At 41.1% G+C, this 16,650-nt stretch overlaps 1 pseudogene; it reads right to left on the bottom strand.

The window, feature by feature from the left end:
• Positions 1-3,596: 3,596 nt before the first annotated feature.
• On the bottom strand, positions 3,597-4,309 carry LOC124964902 (40S ribosomal protein S6-like; annotated as a pseudogene).
• Positions 4,310-16,650: the final 12,341 nt, after the last annotated feature.

The following is a 16,650-nucleotide window of genomic DNA, read 5'->3' as shown; positions in this document are numbered from 1 at the left end:
TGCCTGCCAACATGGAGCTTATTCTAGATAGAAAAGACAGACTAGCAATAAACTAACAAGAAAAAAAAATGAATAAAATGTGTAGCCTGTTAGATGATATGTGTTATGGGGAGTAGATGAAGTAGGATAAGGGTGAGGGTGATGCAATTTTAAATTGAGTGACTGGAAAAGCCCTTGGAAGGTGATGGCCTAGTCAAGACCTAGAGCAATATAGAGATATGCTTTATTGGCAGAGGGGTGGTGGTGGTGGTGGTGATTTGCATTTTAAAAGGATCACTGTGGCTGCTCTATTGAGCATATTCTGAAGGAATCACACTGAAGGGGCCCAAAGTAGAAAAAGACTGGTGATGAGAAAGCTCCTGCAATTTTCCAGGTGGGAGATGATTTGGGCTTGGGTGACAGTGATCTCAGTGGAGGTGATGAGAAGAGATTGGTTTGGGAGCGCTTTTGAAGAAATGGCTGTCAGTATTTGTTGGTAGTTAGGATATGGGGCTGAGAGGAAGAGATAATCACTGATGACTCTCGTTTTTTTTTTTTTTTTTTTTTTTTTTTTTTGCCTGAATAACTCAAGATGAAAAAAGCTACAGGAAAAAACAGATATGGGGCAGGATACGGGAAGATTAAAAACTTACTTTGGACATGTTATGTGCAAGACCAGATGGAGGTATCAGAAGTAGGCAATTGGATATGCAGGTAGGCAGTTGGGGTTCAAGGGGAGGTCTGTGCCAAAGGTTCTAATTTGGGAGACATCAGTAACTGAATGATGTTTAGATCTATGAAGTTCATTGAAATCGCCTTGGGAGTGAGAATAGGTGGAAAAGAGAAGAGTCTTGAGGGAGGAACTAGAAAAGAGGACTAAGAAGGAGTTACCTAATTGGTTTCCACAACTTGTATTTTGTGGCCATGCCTCGCTCTGGGAGCAGGTGCCCCTTAGTTGATAATCTCATCAAACCTGTAGGCAAAGGTGGAGGTGGTTCCCCAAAGTCATTATCAGAAGGAGCGGACCCTCTGTACACATGAACAGCATATTCCTCGCTCCAGAACTTATTAGACATACATTTAGTTCTTTTCACCAAAATATATGTTGCATATCAGGTACTAAGGCACGGGGATGTGGATTATATGAAGATATTGGATCCTTGTACAACTATTGCATTTCTTAATAAAAATAAGCACAGGAGTCCCCTCTGACTTTTGAAATCTTGAAACTCTTGTTCTCCAAGGATTTAGCTGCCGAATTGGATACTAGGTTGTAAATCTTTAAGGCACAGATTGTGTCTTATTTGTCTCTGTGTCCCTAACAGCAAACAAAGAGTTTGACATAGGTGAGATGTTCAGTATTTGCTTTTAAAAAATAAATCAGTGCACGAATTATTTTAGACAACTGACACCTTTTATTTCCTTCCTGTATGGAGTAGTATACTTACCAGAATACTTATTTTTAAGATAGAAACCTAGATAAAACAATCTTAAACAATAAACCAAATGTATTGTTTTTCATGATTAAAATGTGGCAATAACTGGATATAGAGGTCAAGCAATGCATTCATGTCTACCTCTCGCTTTTAACAATGCTTCTTTCTTTAAGGGCACCATTCCCACACAGGATCTCTCCCTACCTCTGATAGGGAGAGATATCACAAGAGATTTACCAGCAGGTCCAGGTTTACACTTTACTGGTTTAGAAATATAGTGGGAAACAAATATCTTTTTCCTGAAGAAGTCCTCAGACATGGGTCCTGTTTCTATCTCCAAATCAATCATGGTGTAGGATGATGAAGTCTTTTTATTGGCCAGGCAGAATCAGGTGTTCAACTGGAGTGCTGGGACCTTGGTGGGACTCTCCCCACATTGCATCAACAATTCCCCAGGAAAAAATGAAGTGCTAATTACTTGATAAAGGAATGACTAGCTAAGAGGCAGAAGCACCAGATCACCACTCTAGTAGGAACCACATCATGGAACAAGTGAGGGAAGGAAGTTCTTGACTCTCCTGGTGTCTATTCACATGAGCCTATTGTATCTGGTTATCTGCTCTAACTATAGTTTGGAATGAGTTGGCAGATCAGAAGCAGTTGCATTTTAACTTTTTAAACTATAGAATCACTTGGACAATGCTGACAGTCTCTTTCCCTCCCCTTTGCACCTTAGGCCTGGGAGAGCAGCTCCAGGCCTTGCCTTACCCTCTGCAGGCTCACAGGCTGAGGAAGCCTGAAACTCTGCCCAGTGGACACACTATTAAACACAGAGATGAAGTTATCATGGGCTTGGCAAATTCTCCTCTGGATTTTTTATGGTAATACCATCAGCCAAGGAGATGAAGCAAGACCTCGAGCTTTAGAACAATGAAGCCCCTTGGTGGAACACCACAGACCTTGGAAAAAAGTACGACTATAACCCTGTGGGGAACTCGCTGTAATTTTGAAGGTGTTTCACTCAGGAAAGGAGCCTGTGATTTGTGAAGCAAGACTAATCTGCTCATGGGAAGCTGCAGCATGAAATGAGACAAGGTGTGATAACCTGTCAAGTTCCAAAGAGAGATGATTTAGGGGGAGATAGTGGCTTGAAAATGCGAGGATGGGTGTTACTAACTTAATCCATATGATGCCTTCAAAACAAAAAGTATATTAGGGGTGAAAGGCATGAAACAGACATTATTCATTGTCTCCAGGTGAGATTTCTCCTGTGAGTTTACAAGCAAGCGTTGGCATGCTGTGTGCAGACATTTGTACAATAGATTAGAGCACCCAGATCTCCACAGATGAAACGTAGGGGGAGACACCTTTGACTCTTTCCCTCCCCCTGTCTAATTTATCTATCTCATTTATTCCAGACAAGGGCTCCTTTACTTTGTGGAAATTAGAGACATCTGTAGTTATCCAACCTGAGTCAAGCACAATCAAAGCTCACACAGCCAGGTGTGAACAGATTGCTTGTAGGTCAGGAAGGTGACTCTTTTCCTTCTCCTCCTCTTATGGGCACCATCTCCAATTATCAAGAGGTGTTTCCCAGGAGTGGGTGGGGAGAGGGAAGAAGAATCAGTGGGAGAGGCAGAGGCTGGCTGGACTGGGGTGACTCATACAACTGGCAATATGCTTCCAATTCCATAAAACAGTTCCACAGCCCCTGCTCTGGATTTTGGGGCTTGGGGTGATACTGCAGAGAGGGAACACAGTTCTTTGAATGCTCCATATTTGGGTAAGCTTCTAACTGCAACTACTCAACTTTTCTAAGATGTTCATGAACATCCCCCAGACCAGGGAAAGACCTTCCAATTTTAGAAGACAGATGATTAGAATGATCTGTTGCCCCTGGGAAGATGGGATGACAAGAAAACTCTAATTAGAGAGAAATGAGAATGAGGTTCTATAATGATTCTCATAATTTTTGTTTTGAATTTGAGATTTTATTTTTAAACTTAAAAACACAAATAAATCAGTCATTGGGGACTTTTTAAGTAGTTTAGAATCACTTGGATATGTGAACCAACTTTCTTTCTTTCTTTCTTTCTTTCTTTCTTTCTTTCCTTTCTTTCCTTTCTTTCCTTTCTTTCTTTCTTTCGCCAGATCTTATTTATTTGTTACCCTTAAAAATTCTTATTTTTGACTGGACTCAAACTTAGAAGTAGAAGCTCTCAGAGAGAACAGCCTGCGTCTCTTGGCAATCTGTTCCTGGCATTTTTCTTTGGCTTCTTTCATTCTCTAGGCCAAAAGTTTGGCATATTCTGCAGCCTCTTCCTTGTTTTTCTTAGTTCGGTGTTTCTTCCAAGCAATACGCCGGCGTTTGTGTTGCAGGACACGTGGAGTAACAAGATGCTGAATCTCTGGTGCTTTGGTCCTAGGTTTTTTACCTTGTTTGAGGGTTTTCTGACAACATATTGGCGGACATCATCTTCCTTAGATAGACTGAAAAGTTTGCGAATTCTACTACCTCTTCTGGGCCCCAGTCTACGAGGTATAGTAGTATCTGTAAGTCCAGGAATATCCACCGCTCAGATTGGCATCCGCAATGCAACCTCAAACAGATTTGTGCTTTCTGTCTCCAGTTTGCCTTCGTCTGTAACAGGAGTGCCCCTTACTCAGTAGCAGAGGAACACAGCCATGGGTCAAGACACCCTGCTTCATGGGGAAGCCTTGTTTGTCGTTCCTGCCACTGATTCGGACCACATAACCCTTCCATTCTTTACCCAGAGCGCCAGCAGCAACTTCTGTGGCCATACGCTTCTCATAAAAAGTACGAAGTTTGCGTTCATTATCCACTTCAATGAGCTCTGGCAGTCAGTGGATGGGTAGGAGATATTCAGCTTCATTTTGGAGTATCTCCCTTTTTTCTTTTTAATAGACATTGTGTTTCAAAACAGTTTGAGGTTTACAGCAAAACTGAATAGAAGATATAGGAATTTCCTACATACCTTCCGCCCCTATGCGTGCATAGCCTCCCCTGATATTAGCACCCCCTACAGGAGAGGTCCATGTATTACAACAACCTTCACTGACAAATCACCACCCAAGTTCATAGTGTACATTCAGTTTCACTCTCAGTGTTGTGTACCTATGGATTTTGACAAATGTGTAATGACATGTATCTGCCATTATGCACAGAATTGTTTCTCTGCTCTCAAAAGCCTCTGTTCTCTGCCTGTTCATTCTTCACTCCTAGCCCCTGGAAACCTCTGTTCTTTTAACTGTCCCTATCGTTCTGCTATTTCAAGACCAACTCTAGTTGAAGTCCTATAGTAGGTAGTCTTTTAAGATCGGCTTCTTTCACCTAACAATGTGCATTTAAGGTTCCTCTGTCTTTTCATGACTTGATAACTCATTTATTTTCAGTGCTGAATAACATTAACTGGATGTTTCATTCCTATGTGGTTCTAAAATGACAGGTTTGCTCCTAAGGACAAGGGACATCACAAATGGGGCATTCTGGAGGACTGCATAAGCCATGAGCACATAGGAGCTTTCTTTCACTTGCTGACCCTGGAATGTCATTCAATGCAGTGGTTTAGGGAATATGGAAACCTTTTCTTCTTTTTCCCTTTTTAAGTTTTTATTAGATTTCTGCTATCTTCTTTGAGAACAGGGATATCAAATGGCAGGAAAAGGAAACGAGCTTGAAATCTATGCTTCAGAGGATCTGTGTTCGATTTTAGTTCTGCTACTTATGAACTACGGGTTCTTGGGAAAACCATTTTGCCTCTGCTTCTGAGCTATGGGGTTCTCCATCTGTAAATGGAAGATGGAGATCCCAGCTCAGGGGAAACTTGTGAGAATTAAACAGTGTGTCTTGTACCATTTCCTAATCTGTGCAGTGTCTTTTGGAGTGTTCATTTAATAATTGTCCCAAATGAAGTGACTGGGTCCCTGGTATTCTGGTTTTTGATTTCCTTCTACTGAGTCCCTAGCTATTTCAGAATTGGGGATGGCAGGGCCATTTATTGTATCTTCATACCACAAAGGACACTTTTTGCTGAGCATGGTCAATTTCAGAGACTACATTTGCTCTGTACTTTTAACTCACAAATGACCTTTTCTGCACCCTAACACACCCCATTAGTCCCCTAAGTCACATACTAAACACTGGAGATCTCACAGGCTGACTTAAATAGATACTTGTCCCAAACTCAACCTGTACCACCTTAAACTCAATCTTAGCTCCACAAACACAGACTTCCCCATTAATTTGCTGACAGCTGATTTTAGACCATGTGACTGGGTAAACTGTTTCCCCTGAGTCCTTTGGTAACAAAGTCAGTTTTGGGTGAATTTGAGGAAGCTGTTGCCTATATAGACCTCCAGAAACATACACATGCTGTGGGAGGTCTCATACCCACTACTAACTCCTCATAGAAGTCTTCGTCAACTGTGAACCTATTGATCTTTTTCCTAAGCTGTTTCACTGAAACTACAATGCAGAAAGTCACTTCCAAGACCACTTACTGTCAGATTACCATCAGAGTTTGCTTATTAATTTTGAACCTCTCTGACTCTCATATGAGTGTAAACCTGCATCCTTCAGTATGACGTTACCCTATGAGGTCAGGGGCTCTGTGTCTTGTATTACCTTTGTGAGAACAATGGTTGTAGTACTTTGGAAGGGATACGAAAATGGTCCACAGTCTTCAGAAAAGAGGTCAGAACTGATTCCTAAATACTTAGCAGTGGAAGGAGGGGATCATATCAGCAGAGCATGTACAGACTTCAAGGGTGTTCAGCGTATACTAGCTTTGGAGTTTTGCAGTGGGTTTGGGTAAGGAAAGAGACTGGGCAAAGAGAGAAGTTTGAAAGTTTATGGTTCCTAGTCTCTAGAGAAATGAGTTTCTTTGATCTTGTTATATTTGTTTTGAGTCCTTTTCTTGGAAGTGACATAGATATTAAATTGGAGACTATCCCAAGAAACCATTTCCAAAATTTATTCATTAAAAAATGGGAACTTTTCATGTGTGGTGGCTCCTGCCTATAATCTCAGCTACTTGGGAGTCTGAGGCAGGAGGATGGTAAGTTCGAGGCCAGCCTGGGGAACTTAGCCAGATCCTGTCTCAAAAAACAAACAATAACAACAACGACAACAAAGGCAATGCCCTGCATGAGGAGGCTCTGTGCAAGAGTCCTATCAGCTCTGACCTTGATCTCAGGCACATAGTTCCTGGAAATGAAGGAATTCTTATGCTAGACAACCACAATGTGCTTCTCCTGTTCCCACCTGCTTCATGGTAACTTTTAACAGTCTTGACAGCAACACAAAGCTTCTTATATTGCACTTTGCAACTGTGGATTGCAAATGTGGGAAAGTTACTTAGATGTCCTAGTTTCCATAACTTTCCTGAATACAACTGATAATGCTTGCATAGTCTTTAACCTGATAATGAGACATATATAAATAAAGATTGCTGGCATAGCTCTTTAGATCTGCATCTCCATCAGAGAGCAGAGCTCCACCTGATCCCAGCTTAATCTTCAAAATCTATGTTTGTGAGTCTTTATTTTTCTAATCTCCCTTTGCTCCTCACCAGAACCATGAGTTTGGCCATGCTGGTCATGGCAAAGAAGCATTTTGAAGGAGAAAAGACAGGATGCATTTGACTGCATAGAGATGAGGAAGAAGGGTTAGATAAATATGACTTTAGTGAGGCTTGCTTAATGTGGATAATTGGGGTTCCATGGTTAGAGCTGAAGAAGTGGTTTAGATGAAATGGGGTGGTTTTGATTTGTGCCATTTTGGGTGCCTTCAAATGATCTGGTCCAGTAAATCATGTAGAGATGGGACCTATTAAACTGCCAGTGGGAGAGAAATGTATCAACATGAGAATAACTTGTGAATGTACTTTCTTTCCTTCTAATGCATGCCTGGTGTTTGGCTGTGAGTGAACTGGCAAGTATGCGCCTGGTACAGAAATTATAACCAGGGGCTTCAGAGTCAGACTGATTTGGGATTCAGCCCCAGCTCTGCCCCTTACTAGCTGTATGACTTGGGCTCAGAGAGGTTACACTTGACCTCAGGCACATAGCTCCTGGGAATAGGGGAATTCTTATGCTAGATAATCACAATGTTTCACCAGCTCTGTTTTTCCAGTTCCTGCCTGCTTTACAGTAACTTTTAACAATGGACTTTCTTGAGAGCTACACAAAGTTCCTAACATTGCACTTTGCAACTGTGGATTGCAACTGTGGGAAGGCTACATAGATGTAGCTTGAGATCAGTGTAACCTCTCTGAGCCTCAGAATAGTCATGTGGAAAATGAGGAATAATAATGCTAGCCTCAAAAATATTAGTGTTAAAATCATAAAAATTTCACTTACAAAGAAGCTTACAATGGCACATAGTATTCTACATATCGTGGATGCTATTATTGTTATCACTGCTACCTGACTGTCTGTAATGATTGCTGTTTAACATCACTGGGTCTGGGATTCTCAGGAGTCTGTGATTAGGGATTGAGGCCATTCTGAGTGCGGGGGTCTTGCTAATAAACATTTCATTACTCTGGAACTTATGAGTGGGGATTAAAAAAAAAAAAGCAGTTGCTCCTTCCTGAGAGCTTGGTTGGAGAAAGATGCCCTCCCAAGACATGTGAAATGTTTACTTTAGGCAGCCCCTAGAGTCCTCAGATCCTACATACTTCTTGTCCTCCATAAAAGGTCTAGCTTTCTAAAGCTGCCATAACACAGGTAGTGCCCTTCCCAGGTCCTTACCAGCTGTCCCTCCCTTGCCCCAGAAATTGTCTCAACTCTGACAATGATGAATTGGAAATGACCATGGGCAGTGGCCAAAACACACAGCACTAGGACATTCCGCAAATACTCCAGATCCCATACAACGTGGGCTTTAATAGCCCTCCTGTGCCAGGGGCTCCGGATGCATTTCAGGCGCTTACAGGTCATTTGGCAACAGCTATAAGACCACATTGGAAATAACAGTCCAGCTAGTTCAAGGGCTGTTGTGTCAGAAAGTGCTACATGTGGACAAGCCAGGGTTGGCAAGCCTGGGCGTGGTAACCTGTGTGAAGGCAGCCAAACCTATACCAATGTGGCAAACTGGGAATGGCAAACTGGCAAAATTGATGGCAGACTCTTGCAATTTTTGGAGGAGCCAGATTCCTGAGCCCAGGACTTCAGAGGCTGTTTTCTCTTAAACAGACTTTGTTTTTCCTATTGAAGAAAAGGTGTCATGTCTGATGGTGGAACATGCTGGCTGGTGCTGAATGAAAGGCGCCCTTCATATGTCAATTTTCATGCCAACTTCTTGGGGAAGGACATCACCTGGTCCATCCCCTATCCAGTCTCCATCCATGTGTGAAGCTCTTCAATTGAAGGACAAAGCAACTGCATTCCATTTCTCTGGACAAATGATTTGAACCAGAAAGGCACTGGGCTATGGGCTGGCACCCATCAAATCCCCATGGCTCTGCTCATCCTGTCATTCCTATCTGGCACTTGGTAAATGCAGTAGTCCCTTTATGTACTTAAATGTCATTGTGGGTAACATTATGAAAGACAGATTTGCATAGCCAAACTCTTGTAGAGTATTTCTCAGAAAGTGTTTACCTATGAGAAATGTGCAAGCCCAAAGGTGGGCGGAAGCTGGGGGAGGGTGTGGAAGAGGGAGCGAGGATTGGGTACTAGAACATATGCTTTTCAGCTGCCCTGGGCAGCTTGGAGCAGCCCACTCCTGGGAGAAGGGAGGCTCTGCAGGTTGCAGTGTGGATCGGAGAGATTTATGCCCTGCACACGGAATACATATCCATGACTCTCCACGGCACGATTTTGAAAAGGTGATTATGGGTCTGACATGAAGGAATATTTTATATGAAATTGCTGAAAGATCTCTGGGCACGAAGCAATAATCACCTTAGTACTTTAGAAAGTGTTCCAATTTGTTTCTCATTGGCTTCTTGGCAGCTGGGATTTGCATGCCATTTAGCATCTGATCCTGGGCATCCTACATGCCACCACTCCGAGCACAGGGCTCCCCTTGAAGAAAAATGCACTGCAGTTTGGGGATAAGTCTCAGTGGCTTTCAAAACGTGCAGAGACTTGGAATCTATAATTCTACTTTTTGGAATATTCCAAGGGAAAAAAAAATCAGAAAAGAGAATATTCTTTGGAAAGATGTATGTTCAAAGATGTTTATCCTAGTATGATATATTTTGTATGTGACCTTTCAGAATGTACTGCTGTGCAACTGTGGATGCATTTTAACATTGTAACAAAGAAAAGCTGGAAAAAACTTATGTGCCTAAATAAAGGATTTGATATTTTGAAAAGTACCATAGAATATTCTGTATTACTAAATTAGGAAAACAAATTATAGAATGGGATATGATTCTATTTTTAGTAAATGCACACACACATATGTATATGGGAATGAATTCCAGAAGGACGTAAAGAAGCATGCAAATTTGGCCATCTTTGGTCAATAAGAACTTGACTGATTTTGCTTTGTAGAGCATTAACCTGCTTGTATTTGCTGAAATAAATATGAATTACTTTCCTTTCTTTTTGGTCTTTTTGCACCAGGACTGCTGTTCTGAATTCTTGAGTTTGTTCTCATATACAGGTGGAAGCAGTTCTATTGTCCTCTGGTGTCCAGTGTGCAGTGCAGCCTCCTGAACGGGCTGGAACTGCTTTTGAAAGTAGGCTTAGGTGCAGACAAGAGCAGGCAACTCCTCTCAAATTATACTTGATGCCAAGGAAGGAAACCATTGGTTAATTGACATTTTTTTTGTCAGCTGAGCCAGGGCCACCATGTCAAACTCACAAAGAGAACAGGGACCACTTCATCATTGCTGCAAATGATTGTTTTGTAGCTAAATGTCAGTGTACCAGAAGGTGGCTTTGTTTTCTGTTGGATTCTTGTTTTTCTTATTAAATGTGGATTATTCATTTAGATGTTTAGATGTTGATTTCATTGGCATTGTGAGTCTTTGCTTCTGATCTAAATAGAGGACTGAGAAGCCCCTTGGAATTTGGTGTATTTACTTTGACATCCTAGTTAACAGGTTGGCCTAAATTGTTTGGTGTAAGGATTCAAGTATTGAACTAATTCATTTTTGCTGTATAATTGCCATCAAAAGACCCCATACAGATTTCTTCCTTATATGTTCTTTCTTAAAGTTGTGTGATAAGGGCTCAATTTTGAGTGTACCTGCCCTCTAAAGTGGTCCTGATTTTTAAGTAGTTCTTGTCACATTCCACTTTATCACCCTACAACCAGAGAAATGAAGTTTGAATAAAAGAAACTAAGATTTTTTCCAAAGCAAAAAGAAACTCCCCTCACTTAATACTTTTGTCTTATCATATGCTATGCTGGAGAGAAATCAATTTAGTTATTTCTATTTAAAACTTTTTTTTAGTTGTAGATGGATACCTTTATTTTATAATGTGATGCTGAGGATTGAACTCTGTGCTCTACCACTAAGCCACAAACCCAGCCTCCAATTTAGCTGTTTTTAAGCAAAGGACCCAATGCTTATCTTCTGCAAATGAAAAATAATGTCTCAAGTATCAGATCTCAGTTTCTGTGCCACCACACAATGAAGCAATGAGTGGCTACAATAGCTGCATTAAGATTATAACTGGAATTTCTTTTGGTATTTCTGGTGTTCCACAGGTGAGATGTGTTTCTGGGAGTAGATATTTGGGCAGACTTCAATTTTTTTTTCTAGTTTCAGATATATACTAAAGATTCTGGGTATTTCAGTTATCTCTTTTGCTGCTGTGGCCAAAAACTCAAAAAGCATAGTTTTACAGGAGGAAAAGTTTATTTGTTGATCATGGTTTCAGAAATTTGAGTCAATAGACAGCCAACTCCATAGCTCTGGGACCAAGGTACAGCAGAACATCATGGTGAAGGGGTGGGACAGAGGAAGGCAGTTCAGGATGTGGCAATCAGGAAGCAGAGAGAGAGAGAGAGAGCTTGGCTCACCCAGGACAAAATAAATACTCCAAAAGCATGCCCCATGGACTCACCTCCTCCAGTGACACCCTGCCCACCTATAATTACAGCCCAATTACTCCCTATCAGAGGATTAGTGCCCTGATTAGGTTAAGGCTCTTATAACCCAAATCATTTCATCTCTAAACCCTGTTGCATTGTCTCACATATGAGTTTTTGGGGTACACATCACATATAAACCATAAGACTTGGGAAGGGGTGATAAAGAGAAATAACATTTATTGGTGACCTGATCATGTTTTAATTCCTTGTTTCAGTCCATGTCTCATTGAAGAGTTAAGATTGCAACTTGCTCTTCAGGTACTGCAGTTTGGGATGAACTGATAGAAAACTAGAGTAAAGTGATGCTTCTCCCAGAGCTAGCAGTTTGTTTTTCTTACTCTATTTTCTTTTTCTCTTACAGGAAATAAAAAAGTTTCATCAGAAGTCAAATTATTTTAATTTTCCTTAATCTAGTTAAATTTAAAATTACTGGATAGAGTCTTGTGCTTAGAAAGAGACCATCTAATTGACGCTTTTAATTTTACAGGTAAGAAAACTGAGGTGAGAAAGGTTAAGGGATTTGTCAAGGACACACAGAGCTGCCAAAGAAACTGCTCTAAGATTATTTCCATTGCTGTGTGGCGAGCTCTCTGTTACTGGTTGATGCTGTCTGAGAAGAGTTTTGTGTTTAGTTGGCTATCAGCCCATCCTTTTTCCTAACCCTCATTGAAGTTCAGCCATTACTTGGTTGGGGATGGTGTTCTTGTTAAGTCTCTGATCACAGCAAGAAATCCAGCCACATCCTACCTGCCCACAGTTAATACCCCTGTAGATAGATTCACCAATTAGGTTCCAGCTCTCATAATCTAATCATTTCACCTCTGAACATTCTTGCATTGTCTCATTCACGAACTTCTGGGAGACATCTTATATCTAAACCACAACAGATGGTTTAGGAAGTGAATCTTCCCACCTGGATCCAACAGAAAGGGCAGGAAGAGCCATGATTTCTGTTTTCACATGGGTCTATCACTATGAATCTATATGCCTGTTTCCTACCTTAGGCTCATGTCCACGTTGAATCCTGAATGAGTGAGGCAAAATAGAAACTCACTATGTAGACCACTGGAAAGCTAAAGCTTTTGTTGTAGCCCAACCCTTTTGGAAGTTCCCAAACAAGAAGAGAAAGGCTAAAGTGACTCACCTACCCACTGAATAGATGGCAGGTGAATCAACAAACCCTTGTGATCAGTGACACTGAAAGTCATTGGTTGACATGAACCACCTTTGGCAAAGAGAAGTGGACTCCACAAGAGTCTTAGATTCCATTTTTCTATGTCTCAAAGTAGATTTCAAATGAAACTCCCTAGATGGTAATGTAATGTTAATGTGTAGATAAAAATGTATGTAAGGTGCTGATGTATAGAAAAATGTTCAGACTTTGTCTTTTTCTCTGCCATGAATTAATGTGTGTGTTCTGTTGTCAAAAGTTCCACTATTCCCAACCCTCATTCTTTTTGGGATGGAGTTTTAGTATGGTAGATAATGTCAGATACCGTGCTCTTGCTTTGGTAAAGTAGCTCACAAACCAAATATCTCCCAGTCCAACACTTAGCACAAGGGCTGCTTTGCTTTTCTACATTATTCATTGTTTGGAAAAACTGTGTTGGAAAATGAAAATATTATCTATGTTAAAGATATTTTTACAAATTATGTTTAACTCAATCCTCAACTTTTATTCTAGATAGCCTTCAACATTGGAAAGCTGAGAAAGCCAAGGATCAGAGGGGCAATATGAGTTTGTTTAGGGCATACAGTCACAGTTAGTTTGTACTTAAAAGTGGGACTTGAGCACCATTTTAAATGGTCTTTCAGCCACATCAGAGTTGATATTCAGTTCCTATGATGGAGAAAGGCTGAGACAGCACTCTTGTTTTACAAATGTTCAGACTAGGCATTGCTGCTAGCTTTCTAGACTGTCCATAGATTTAAAAATACTCAGGAACTTATTAACCAACTTGGTGATGATGGAGCTCAGTAGCAACCATGTTAATTAAAGAACAGGATGATTCCTATGACCCTAACTTTCAGCTGATGACTTCCTTAATATCCTTGCTTTACCTTTGTCTTGGGATTAGAGCATGGGCTATCAGTATGAAGGACTTGGTTTAGGTTCCCAGCTGTGCCATATGCTAGCGTGTGACAGGCAAATTACTTAATATCTGTTAGCTTTGATTCCTTGAAAATGGAGGAAAATATGTACTTTACAATGTGGTTGTAAGATAAAAGGAAAAATTGCAAATAAAACAAACAAATTTTAGCTATTGCTATTACTGTTATTAACAGTTCTAAGAATGAGACAATGAAATAAATTGGATGGAAGGCTGTCAAGGAATTTTAAAACACTTGGAATCACAAGGATCATCTATTATTCAACCATCTGCATCACTGAATGATTTTGTTAATTCCCATAATAGCTAACAGAGTAGTTTGTTAAGAAAGGGAAAGGGCCTCTGGCATCCAGGTTCTAGCTGGAGTGGAAAGAGAGCATTTGATTTGATTTTCCCAAGGAACCTATGTTATGATGCACCTTTGATAGTCAAAGAACCAGAACTTAGGAACTGCCATGTAACATGTATGTTAGCAAAGCAGGAATTTGAACACATATTTATTTGGATTTGATAGCATGTTGAGTATTTCTAATATCACTTGCATGAATATGTCTGTGAAAATAAAAAATAAAAGCCCCCAAATACCCCTTGTTTAGAAGTTTCATCATGGTGTCAAACAATTATGAAATAGATTCATTTGTTTAATAGAACAGTCAGTCCACTGAGTTATTAAAAGAACTTTCTGCCAGTGTTAGGGATCTTTTAAATGGAATTGACAATGTTGATGATTGGAAGTGTTTGTTTATGTATTTATTTATCTTTTACAAATAAGATGCAAATCATATGCAAACTAATGAGTTACAGGGAAAAAATCATAATCATGATCTCATTTTTGACTATGTTGTTTTACAATGAATGGAATAGAAAGTGGGAGAATTGATTGACACCAGGATAATTTATTCTGGGTTAAATTTTGGGCTACATTAGTGAAGAATAGGTTTGAAATGACTGTTCAGAAGAGTCTTACCTTCTCATTAAGTGGTGACCTCTTCTCTCTAATCCTCATTTTGCAAAAGGCATTCCTACTCCCACCCCTAAAGACTTGAGATATGTTTTCTCCAGCAATTAGCATTATATGCAAGTCTTGATTAGTCTTAAAAACATTTAAAATGTGAGATTCTCTCTTGGGGATGGATTTTTTTTTTTTTTTCTGCTCAGCCCTTTTGGATACATTGTGAGAAACAGCTGTATTCTCTGTTAGCGTGACATGAAAATTTTCTTGTGAAGGACTAGAGACAGGGAGAACAGTAAGGAAAGAAAGACAAAAACAGGGAGATGAAGAATGAAGCCAAGTGGAGAGGCAGAGGAGAGATGGAATTGAAAGAAAGAGAAGGAGATGGGGAGAGATAAGTCATGAGAGACAAAGATGGAATGATGGAAAGAGAAAGAGACAGTAGGGACAATGGAGAGGGAGAAAGGGGAGAGAGAGAAGAAAAGAAACCAAGAAGACAGGACCCCAGCTCCTCCTGGGCCCAGCAGGGAGCTGGCAAGAAAGAATGTGAAGCCAGAGGGACATATTATCCAGAACCAGGAGTTGAACCTAATTGTAAGCAGACTCTGCCCACCCCCTTCGGATGAGTGATGGACTCCTGGCATGTGACCTGGCTTGGCAATCTCCACCCCCTGTCCGGGCTGCCATAAGGAGATACGTAATGTCTAGAGTGATGGGAAAGTCATGCCTGCAGATGGTACAGATGGAGCTGCCTCATAAAATGACTCACTGTGAATCCTCACTGAAATCTCCACTATAAAAATGATAATGGAAAAAGCAAAAGAAAGGCTAAACGGGCTTGAAAGAAATTTGTTCCAGCTTGTGTAGCTCCCTTCAAATTTTGAAAAAGACCCTATTAGGAAATGCCAGCAAGATAATGTATCTTCTTCCCTCCCACTAGAGCCCTCCCCCACCTCCACATCCTTTTGACATCAGTATAGAAGTGAAAGCAGCAAGGGAAGAAGAGGAAGAGTATTGGAGGAAGATGTAAGAATTATTTATTAGGCAGGAGGGCTGATGTTCTGGCAAGGGAGGGTTGGGATGCTCTTTTGGAAGAAAGGGAGTGGTGTTTTGGAGAGCAAGGAGGCAGCCTCTCGGGGAGAAGGAGAAGTTGTGTTTTGCTTGGCGTCTGGGGTAGGATGTTGCCAGAGTGGAGGGGGCTTCTAGAGAGTGAGGTCAGATGCTGGACAAGGAAGAATGTAGCACAATTAGTCATAAGACCTCCATAGCAAGATAAGGAAAAATGTTAAGTCCAAAGAGCCCAGAATCTAACTTATTGGCTTCTTCAGCGTCACCCAAGACCATGGTATTTCTCCATGTGATCCTAAATGTAACTCAATTTTGTGGATAGAAAATCTGCCAGAATTTGAGTTGATTATTCAATGGAAAGTCTTATGACTTCCATCTTCTCCTGTCCCCTGGCAGAGTCAGGACTGCTCTAGGTGCTAGCTAAAGCAGAGTTACAGGGTGGAAAGACGACAGGTATGGTGGCATCTCAGACTCTGAACGGCACTTGGAAGCTGGTAGTACAGGTGCAGTAGATCTTCATGCAAGGAGAGAATCCCAGAGTGGTGTACACCTATAGAACTGATGCTGAGTGTAAGGTGGGTCAGAAGCAGCGTGTATGAGCAATGTGAATAGAGACAATTGCGGGTCAGAAGTGGTCCAGGAAGACAGTAAAGTCATGGGTGCCTTACTAGTGCAGTTGGAGTGTGTGGAGACCTCAGTGCATGATTCCAGACAGTGCAAAGCCCAATGTCTAGGGTGCACAGCATGGCTGACACACTTGGTGGGATGCAGAGGGTAGGAATGCCCTGTTTAAGGGTCAGCTTTGGCTTAGGTAGGGGATGGGGAATGTGGCAGGTGGGATGAGATGGCAAGAAGGGCCTGGTGGCAGGTATGACTTACAGAGTTTGCAGGCTCCCTAGGTTCCTTGGCTCTAAGCAATCGCCTTAGTTCTTGATTCTGTCAGATGGGGGAACTGGGCTTAACCTGAGATTGCCTACTTGTTAGTGTTGCTGCTGGTGGTGGGTAGGGTGGATAAACTTGGTTGTT

This window comes from Sciurus carolinensis, chromosome 14, assembly GCF_902686445.1.
Source record: "Sciurus carolinensis chromosome 14, mSciCar1.2, whole genome shotgun sequence".
Lineage (NCBI taxonomy): Eukaryota > Metazoa > Chordata > Mammalia > Rodentia > Sciuridae > Sciurus > Sciurus carolinensis.
Note: the sequence above shows the minus strand (reverse complement) of the source record. Positions and strands in the feature narration are given on the sequence as shown.